The following is a 9,419-nucleotide window of genomic DNA, read 5'->3' on the forward strand; positions in this document are numbered from 1 at the left end:
GCTTGGTGAGGTGTGTTGACAGTTAAAAAAATGGCTTCATCTGTGGAAGAAGGTAATGACATGTCTAAGGCATGGTTCTCAAGGCAATAGGCCATTTGTTAGTGGAGGGTTGCTGCGTATGTGGTAGAAATTTGGGAGGCACCACCAATTTGAACTTGCACCTTTAAAGCTGTTAGTAGATGATGATCTGCTAGTGACATGTTGAAATTAGGATAAAAGGTAAAGACTATAGTTCCAACATTTAAAGTGGTTTAAATCGTAACAATACACGCATGTTGGTACTGTATAAACCTGGTGTCTACCAGAGCAAGACTGGAAGTAACAGGGAAACCTTTTCTGCCATGGAAAGTGATAGCCAATCTGATTGCTCCAAAGTGAAGATGAGTAAATCCTTGTTGTTGCCAAATGCGAGGCAAATCAACTGGGATTTCCAAGGTTAAAAGTTGTTCAGCCTCTGTAGCTAGTATAAAACACTGATCAAACTTGAAGTCTTGGACATATTCTTTTACAGAAGTTGGTCATTGTGTGGAGAAGAGTTGACTGGCGGTCTTTTTTACAGAGGTTTGTGGTCTAACAAAGGCATTATAGGATTTAGGAAAGGGAGATCAGTAAGTTGGTGGACGATCATGAAGGAACAAGAGATGAGGTAGTGGAGGAATTGGTAGAAAATAAATAATTCATTCTTTAAGTAAAAATATGGGTTCTTCGTTTCCTCATACAACAAATCTTTTTCTTTCCAATGTGAGTTCTTTAACTAATTTTTTGATCAATGAAATTCTGTATACTAGGGTAGATAAACCGAGACACACTACTTACACAAAGGCCAAAGTCTCAAGGTATTTTTAACCCACTAATACAGAATTTTATAACCAAAATAGTTAACGAAGTTTCTGATGTGGAGAATCCTTAGAAGGCAACCACAGAACATACGCTTCAATTTTTTCTTTAGAAAAGATTTGGAGCAGTTTTGGAAAGGAAGTTCCCAGAAGGAGTTTAAGCTATAATGGACAACATGGCTTTGGTACCAAATTGAGCAGATACGAAGTGGGTACAGACACAAAGTGGATTAGGATCAAAGAAGAGAACACAACAAGAGATGTATTATTGAGAACACACTGGCTTGGCTTTACAATAGGAAGGTGCCCTCCTTTTATAGGCATAAAGAGGGAAATACTCACATGATGAGTTACTATTCTTAGCTTACATCACACTCCTATATTCTTTTCACACATACCTACCACACACATCACTTAAAATACTCTTGACTGCTAGACTCGGCAACTTGACCTTTCCAATTTATTTTGAAATTTGAATTTCTATTTTGGTTGTTATTCTCGGGCTCGAAACTTGCTTAGTTTGTATTCGAGACATAAACGATTTTTGAACTCAGCATCGACACAAAATTAGCAATGAAAGAAATCTCACAGTGGGAGAATAAGGTACAAAATATAGTTATTCACATTGGTGATTTTAAGAAAGTTATTCAATTAAAGAAAATGAATTTGAGAAAGTTAATTACCAGAAGGGATTTGGAATTCATACAAATCAGCGAATTGCGACGCAGATTTTATCTCCGCCGGTGTGAAGCATGCCACAAAAGCTCCGGAGACCGATATGGCCGGCGGTCTTGTGGTTTTATTGAAAATCTAGTAGAGGTGTCGATCAGATGGCGCCATAGAGGAAATTACTAACAGGAGGAAGACGAGAATGAGAAGTTCTTATGTAAGTATTTGATAAGCATAAATTAACTTCCCAAGGTCAGCCCAAGCTAAGAGCTCAGCACAGCCCTAAGGGCTCAAGCTAGAGTCCCAAGAACATGGAATCTAGCTTATAAGAGCTAGCCTCTATTAACCAGCCTGAGGAAGGAGGCCAGCTCACTAGCGCAGCTCATAGAAGAATGTCGAGCTCAGCTCACCAGGTGAGCTCAACAAATATGGCGAACCTGCAGCCAGAGACTTATAAAACACTCCACAATAGAAGTTCGTACAATCTTTGGGACTCATAGAACAGCCAGGACCTTATCTCCTCCGAATAGATTAGGCCGTGAGTCTTAGAGGATAATCACATAGTCCAAAGGAGAGGAGAACTCCTAAAACCTGATAAGGACCAAAGAAGTCCTAGGTAAGGAGGACACTCCATCACCAACATATTCCCATCATGTACGGATGAGCCCATGTAGAGATTCGTAAATCATTCTATTTTCTTTAATCATTTAAATACGTGGAATATTGTATTTTGAGGTTGAATTGATGTTTGGAAGTGTTGGTAGCAAGTGGGGTTTGATTCGGTGACCGTTGCAAAAAAATTCATTTTCTGTCTAGCTTGAACCGGTACTGGCTGTCGCCCATTACCGGTACATGGAGTCCAGAAGTTGTGTTTTATTGGGTTTATGAATTCCCAGTACCGGTACATGTTGTGTTTTTCTGTAATTTTTAGCACGCTTTTTGGACTTCTATAAATACCCCCTTTTGTCATTTTTCACATCCAAACCCACGAAATAGATCTAGAAACACCCCCTCTCACCTACCCAACTCCAATCTCACCCAAATCTTTTGATTTCAATCTCAAATCTTCAATATCTAATGCTCACACTTCTTGGCTCTCAATCACGTTTTTCTCTCTCTCCTCTTAAAAACTTGTTGATCCTTGCTTGTTTATCTTGTTTTTGGGTTATATTTACCCTAGATCTTGTAGCAAAGCTTGGGAGGAGTTTGTTCTTGGAAGATTTGAGCTTAATCCACCTGGTAGACTTAGGGTTTTGCTCAAAACCCACTTTAGTAGGGATTTCTTACCCTTGATATACGTCTATGTGATGTTTATGTACCTAGATCGTGCTTGGTTTCGTGCTTGAGATTGGGTTTTGCGTTTCGGTCGAATCTGGAAATTTCAGCCCATTTTCTGGATTTCAGCAAACTTTAAAAGATCATAACTTCTTTGTCCAATGTCCGTTTCATGCAAATTTTATATCAAATCGAAGGCCTTGAAGTTAGCTTTCATTTGCAATGTGAATCATCTGAAAACTCTTGGTACATAGAAAGTTATTACCGTTTGAGTAGAGGTGTGTCAATTTCTCGATGTCTGTGGCTACTCCTAAGATTGTTTTCGTTCCGTATTATGACTCGTTATTCGATGTTGTCTCTTGGTACTCGTTAGAGTATGATATGAGTGTCGTTGGGTAGAGGATGTACCATAAGGTTAATAGTTGTACTATGGGCTATAAGGGATAATATGGTGAGTGTTATGGATGGACATGATGCTTGTCCAATGATCCGATCGGACATGTTTGTAAGTTTGTAATGCAATGCATGGTGGTAAATGAAAGAAGGTGAACTGGGAAAATGTTGTCTTCTTGTATTCGGATTGATTATGCATGTGTGTTTGTTTGAGTTGAAAATTTTAAATTGAGGGTCCTACAACGCAAGGTGTGGTAATGCGGAAACCCAGGTGGAGAGAATTCAATGTGACGTAAGGGGTGGTAGCACAATTGAATGTCTCGCTTGATGAAGAGAATTATGGTTGACTTAGACGTTTATGTTAACGTTTGGATTGTTTGTTGATTAAGATTGTCGCTGCTGAAAAAGTGAATGAAAGGTTGATTCTATTAAGGTTTTATTAAACAAAGAAAATTTGTTTTGAAAAGTGGATTTTTTTATAAAAATCCTAAAAAAATCCTCTGGTATTCTTGAGCGAATCAACAGATCCGGTATTTGGGCATAAATCAACGGAATCCGGCATTCAAGCTCGAATCAACGGAGCTTGACCTGTGATGGTCTTGAGTTTTTTCTGAATTGTTTTTTTGGAAATCAAAAAGGAAAGGTTTATGAAATAAGGCTCTATGGTGGATGGTAGGAAAGAGGAAGTGGTTTGTGGCATTCATTGAAAAAGTTATTCGATGGTTGAAATTGTTGTTGTTTGTTGATTGATATGAGTCTTAATGCTACTTCTAGTTGACATGTGAAGGGTTAGGGTTATCTCTAAGATGTCCAGAATCCCGAAGTCTAAATTTGTCAGTTCATTTTGGTAACCCCTCTTGTATCTCATGTTCGCTTTTTGAGTCTCATTCGCGTTTGGTGCATGTGTTATTGCATTTTCATATAACTTGAGTATAGATTTCTCTACTGGGCTAGTGTAGCTCAACCTATCATTTTCAGGTAAAAAGCAAGGAAGTTGGCATGGCAGGCATCTTGTGCTTGTTGTTCATGTGTCTTGGAGGTATAAAGGAGGAGTTAAATTTGCATTTTATTTGAAAGTAGTACTCGGAAGAATGAATAGTGTAAAACTGTAATAATATTTCGGTATTGATAACTTGGGGCTTTGAGCCAAGCTTGTATCTTTTAAATTTAACTTTGAGAACCGGGGAAAATAAGTCATTTGGGTATCATCGGTACTTCAACATTGATTTTATTTATTGAAAAATGATTACTTCTTATGTTGAAAATCGAGGGCGTTACAGCCCAAGAGGTCCCAATCCCAATGGAGATCTTCGCACCGTAAGGAGTCTTAATCTAGATAACAATCGATGAGTCCAAAGGTGAAAGGACTTCTTAAACTTGATAAGGATCATGGGAGTCCTAAGGTGAGGAGGACACTCCAACACCTATCTATACCTGCCACGAGCAATGAGACAATGAGACTTAAGAGTCCCGGTCCCAAGGAATTCCTCCCAAGATGTCTATATAAAGATCACACCTCCACATCACAAAGGTATGCAAACAATATGAAACTCTTACTCAGCCCATTCTCTCCATATCTCGACTGACTTAGGCATTGGAGGGGCGATGGCGATAGCCATGCCGATGCCCATAGTTTACCGTTTCTGTTTTGCAAGCCGTTGGTCGAGCATGCCGGATGCCGCTTCATCCGCTTGAGGACTAGATGGATAATTGTGGAACCCCTCCTCCGGAGGTGACCAAAAACCATGTCACGCCCTCGACTTTCAACATAAATAAAGATATTTTTTCATAAATAAAACTCCTCACATTATCTTACATAATACCCCAAAAAAGTTCACCATGTCCTAGTCATTAAATTACAGATCCAACTCCAAGAGTTTAAAAGTATTACATCATTAAAAGAAATAGAGTTAAGGTTCCATTACATTAGCAAAACATGTTTTACCAAAATGTCCATGAGTCTCCTTTACCACCTCTTCCGAAAATATGCACTAGAATGCATGCACTTCACTCCATGCTACTACTCCGAGATTACTACTGAAAGATGATAGGTTGAGCTACACTAGCCCAGTAGAAAAATCTCCAACAACTTTATATGCTTATGGGAAGACGAGTGCCAAGAAAAAAAGATGTTTTAACAAAAACATTAACGTTTTGACTAGAAATAGAAAACGTGACCCAATCCCTACTTTTAAACATATGCATACATAAAACTATATCTCACATACTAACCTTCTTAACCGCATAGTTACACCTTCACTTAAAACCTCTATCTTTCTTCATCAACATCACTACTTGTTCTTACGTTCCCATTTCAGTGACCTAGAAACATACTGGATTCTTTAACGGCCATTTTCTCTTTCTATTCTCACTTCACTAGTCCACATCTCATCTAAGTATCCATTCTAAATATAGGGAGGAGAAACATAAAGCGAACAAGGACATTTCGAACCAAACGTTCATACGACACCAAAGAACTCACACGACTACCAGTCTAATCTTTTAAATCTCAGGTTAATACTTATCATATTCTCCCTCGTGTCTCCTTCATCACGTCATCTTGTTAGTGTCGACAAATAAATATTTTTTTCGCTTTCTTACCCACGACTTATGTTCTAGTCTAAAGTTATCATCTACCAAAATTCTTTCACATCAAATTTTCTTTTATAAGTTTGACATGCAAATATCCTTTATAAACCTCTCACAATGTATAACACAAACATTTATACCAAACAAATTATCACGTTACTATCTATTTAATCTCTCATCTTTACCCTTATTATCATACTTTCCACTTCAACCTCAACCTAACATGAGTAACTCACAATCACACGTACGCACATCTTTCTTCCAAACTGGCATCAAGACAATGAGCCCAGTGATCGAAAATCTATGAGATACCAACTCAAGTTCAAAGTTCGATGTTCTTCATTGAATATCTAATTATGTCTCAATTCCACATTATGGGTTAATAAACCATTTTCATATAAAATCGTCCCTTTTTAATAGCAAGGTAGTGTAGAGGTACACAAAACTAGTACTAGTCATGCTCTGTTGATTCAACCATTTTCTAAATAGCAAGTAACACATAGCACAACCAAGATTATCGACAGTCCACACGTATTCTCATTTCATCCTTTTCGTGCATCACTGTCATTGCATCGTCATGTTCCTCGAGCAATAGCTACTATCGGGCCAATTAAAGGATCCCGATATCCTCTGCCTAGCACCTCACTCGTTCGTAGGTCTAGAATAAGTTATGAGCGATTTCTCCTGCCGGGCCAATTATAGGATCCCAGTATCTTCTACCGAGCCAGTTATAGGATCCCGATATCCTTCATATAGTAAACCAACCCTTAGTTCTCATCAATCAAATGACTTCAACATCAAATCATCTTAGTGCATATCAATACCGCAACAATACATGTCCATTATACTACGCATTTCTTACATGATTGGTTATCCCCTTTTCTTGTTTCAATATATATATACACTTAGTCAACCGTTTCACATCACATTTCCCACAATTCTCATGGTTAATCTCGCCACCAACCCATTTATTCTACTACCAAGTATCTACTAATTAATCGCAAACTCAACTTCATGCAAGTAGCTAGGAACAACGACTTCACCTTACAATTTATAGTTCAAGAGGATATTAATAGTTGTAACTCACATTTTCATTTCATAAATATAATCATCGTCATTCAAGTATTCCCGTTCCAACTTTAATATACAATTAACTATCTCAACCTCATATTTTCTCTAGGTATCAACAAACATTTCCCAAGCGTGCTAGCCTACCACCGTAAGGCTCATTAGACCATTCAAATAATTAAACGCACCTAGAAACATCCGTGTCTCACTCAAATGATTCTAAGGGCAAAGGATGCCCAATGAATATGATATGTCTACCTTGGACACTTAGGAGTGTACCAAATCACGCGTAAAATTCAAATACGACATAACCTCCGAAATCGGTATGGATTCTAACAACCAACTTACCTTATTTTAGCTATAACTTCTTATAGGTTTAGAATTTGATCATGAGATTACCGCCGTTAAAAAGTAGATTTTTTGTACATTGATTTCGATACATAATATGCCCCAAACAGAGTCCGGATGATAAAGTTATGCTCATCCGAAATTTTCCAAAAATGCAGATTTTTCAGTTCCTACCGGTAGAGAAATAGTTCTACCGATAGAGAACAAAAATTTCAGTTTCTACTGGTAGAGAAACATTCCTACCGGTAGAAAACCAAAACAGACTCGTCATAAGACTTTTCCTACTGGTAGAACTTAGGTTTTTAGCGCACGATCTCTAGTTTTTGATAGATTTCTCCCAACAACAAAATAGAAGTTAAAACACCCTTAAACACACCAAATCAACACATAAACACATAAAGGAGGAGAGAAATCCCTACCTCAAGCTTCGAAAACCGAACCCAAGGATTTCCAAGCAAGCCGTAGCTCCAAGAACCTCGAATCAATCGAATACTTCTCTCCAAGCTTAACCCAATGAAATATGAACTCAAGATTGCGATTAGGAAGTAGAATGGAGGTAGATCTTCTTGGTTTCAAGTTGTTGTGTGTGATTTTGAGAGAGAGAGAGAGAGAGAGAGAGAGAGAGACGTGTGTGCCAAGAGATGAGGAAGAGTGAGAAAGAGAATTTTTGTTCTCTACACACACACCTCTACATATATATACTCACACTCTTACATATTAAACTTGCACTCTAAACTCTCAATCCTATCACATTAACCCCAAACACATATTCACCCAACATACCACCAATTCTCAATTGTTTAAATTTTATTTAAACAATAAAATTATTAAAATTAAACACGGGCCTCTACAAACCGCTTCGTCAGCTGGCGCCATCTGTGGGAAACGAGATATCATTCGGAACCCTTCACGATGAACGGTTTCCACAATGGATAATCGATTAACGACTATAGAGAGTCATACTCAATCACCTCCAGAGAGTCAATAAATCGCCATGGAGGACACCACACCCGTGGTGACTCCAAAGGCATTCATCATCTTACAAGGTTGAGTTGAAACCACGCAAGAACTAATCGAAATCTTGCAAGATCAAGTAGGGATCTTAACCCAAGGGTTTACAGAGGTATTACAGGCGAACAAAGAGTTGAACAAACAACTCACCGATCCGGACAAGAGTTCGTTTGAAGAACAGAAAAGGGATAGCGATACTGATCCCGCAAAAAGGCAAGCCAAACTGCCTTTGAAGAGATCAAACAAGAAAAACTTCTATGGAGGCAAACCCAAATCGAGGGGCTGGTTAAACATGATGGAAGGCAAACTCCCACCATGGTGGAGAAGTTAGATCAGGCTAACGATTCTCCCTTTGCAGCAGAAAGAAATAATGAGGCCCCTGCTCCCAAAGGAGTTCGAGATGCCTCAGATAGTGACATTCAATGGTTCCACGTACCCAAAGGATCATTAAGAGACATACATATCTCTAATACCTCTTCGGGCAATGACGAGTGAGATCATGTGCCAAGCTTCCTCTGTTACACTAAGGGGAAACACGCACACGAGATTTAACAAGCTCCAACAGAGTATCATAAGCAACCACAAAGAGCTCAGTGAGAGCCTTGCAAGTTACAAATGGCTAGCGTCATAACCAACCAGCCACCCACCTCCTTACCATAAAGCAGGACAAGTGGAATTCGTTGCGTGACTACACCACCAGCTAGATAACATGGACGACAATGTCTCCATAGCAACCTGCATAACTAGGTTGAGCACGGGTCAATTCCTTTTTCAGGAACCCCCATAGACCGTGGCTGAGCTCATGCTTGGAGCTCAAAAATGCATTAATATTGAGAACGCCTTGAACGCCCAGCGTTCAAGGGTCAATTACTCAAATAAAAAATCAATCTCGAAGGGAACAAAAGAAGGGATCCACCACGTCAAGACACCAAGGATCGAAAATTCAGAGATCCAACCAGAAGACCTCCCCATAGAGAGAACCTCTAAGGAAAAGTATTACGAGCACTGCACCTCACTCAAAGCTATGGCTAAGTACATCTTAGAAGGTCTCCAAGGTGATCCTGACCTCAAGGAAACCAGGCAGGAGACCTCATTCAAAGAGGTTAGTTGTGGCATTTGATGACAAGAAAACTCCCTGAGGAGGTAAGATCTACTCAAAAGACCTATCTACGGAAGCTCGGCAGGTATTGACTTTCTTAAACACATTTTAGCACTAAGCATTACTATTAG

This window comes from Rhododendron vialii, chromosome 11a (assembly GCF_030253575.1).
Source record: "Rhododendron vialii isolate Sample 1 chromosome 11a, ASM3025357v1".
Lineage (NCBI taxonomy): Eukaryota > Viridiplantae > Streptophyta > Magnoliopsida > Ericales > Ericaceae > Rhododendron > Rhododendron vialii.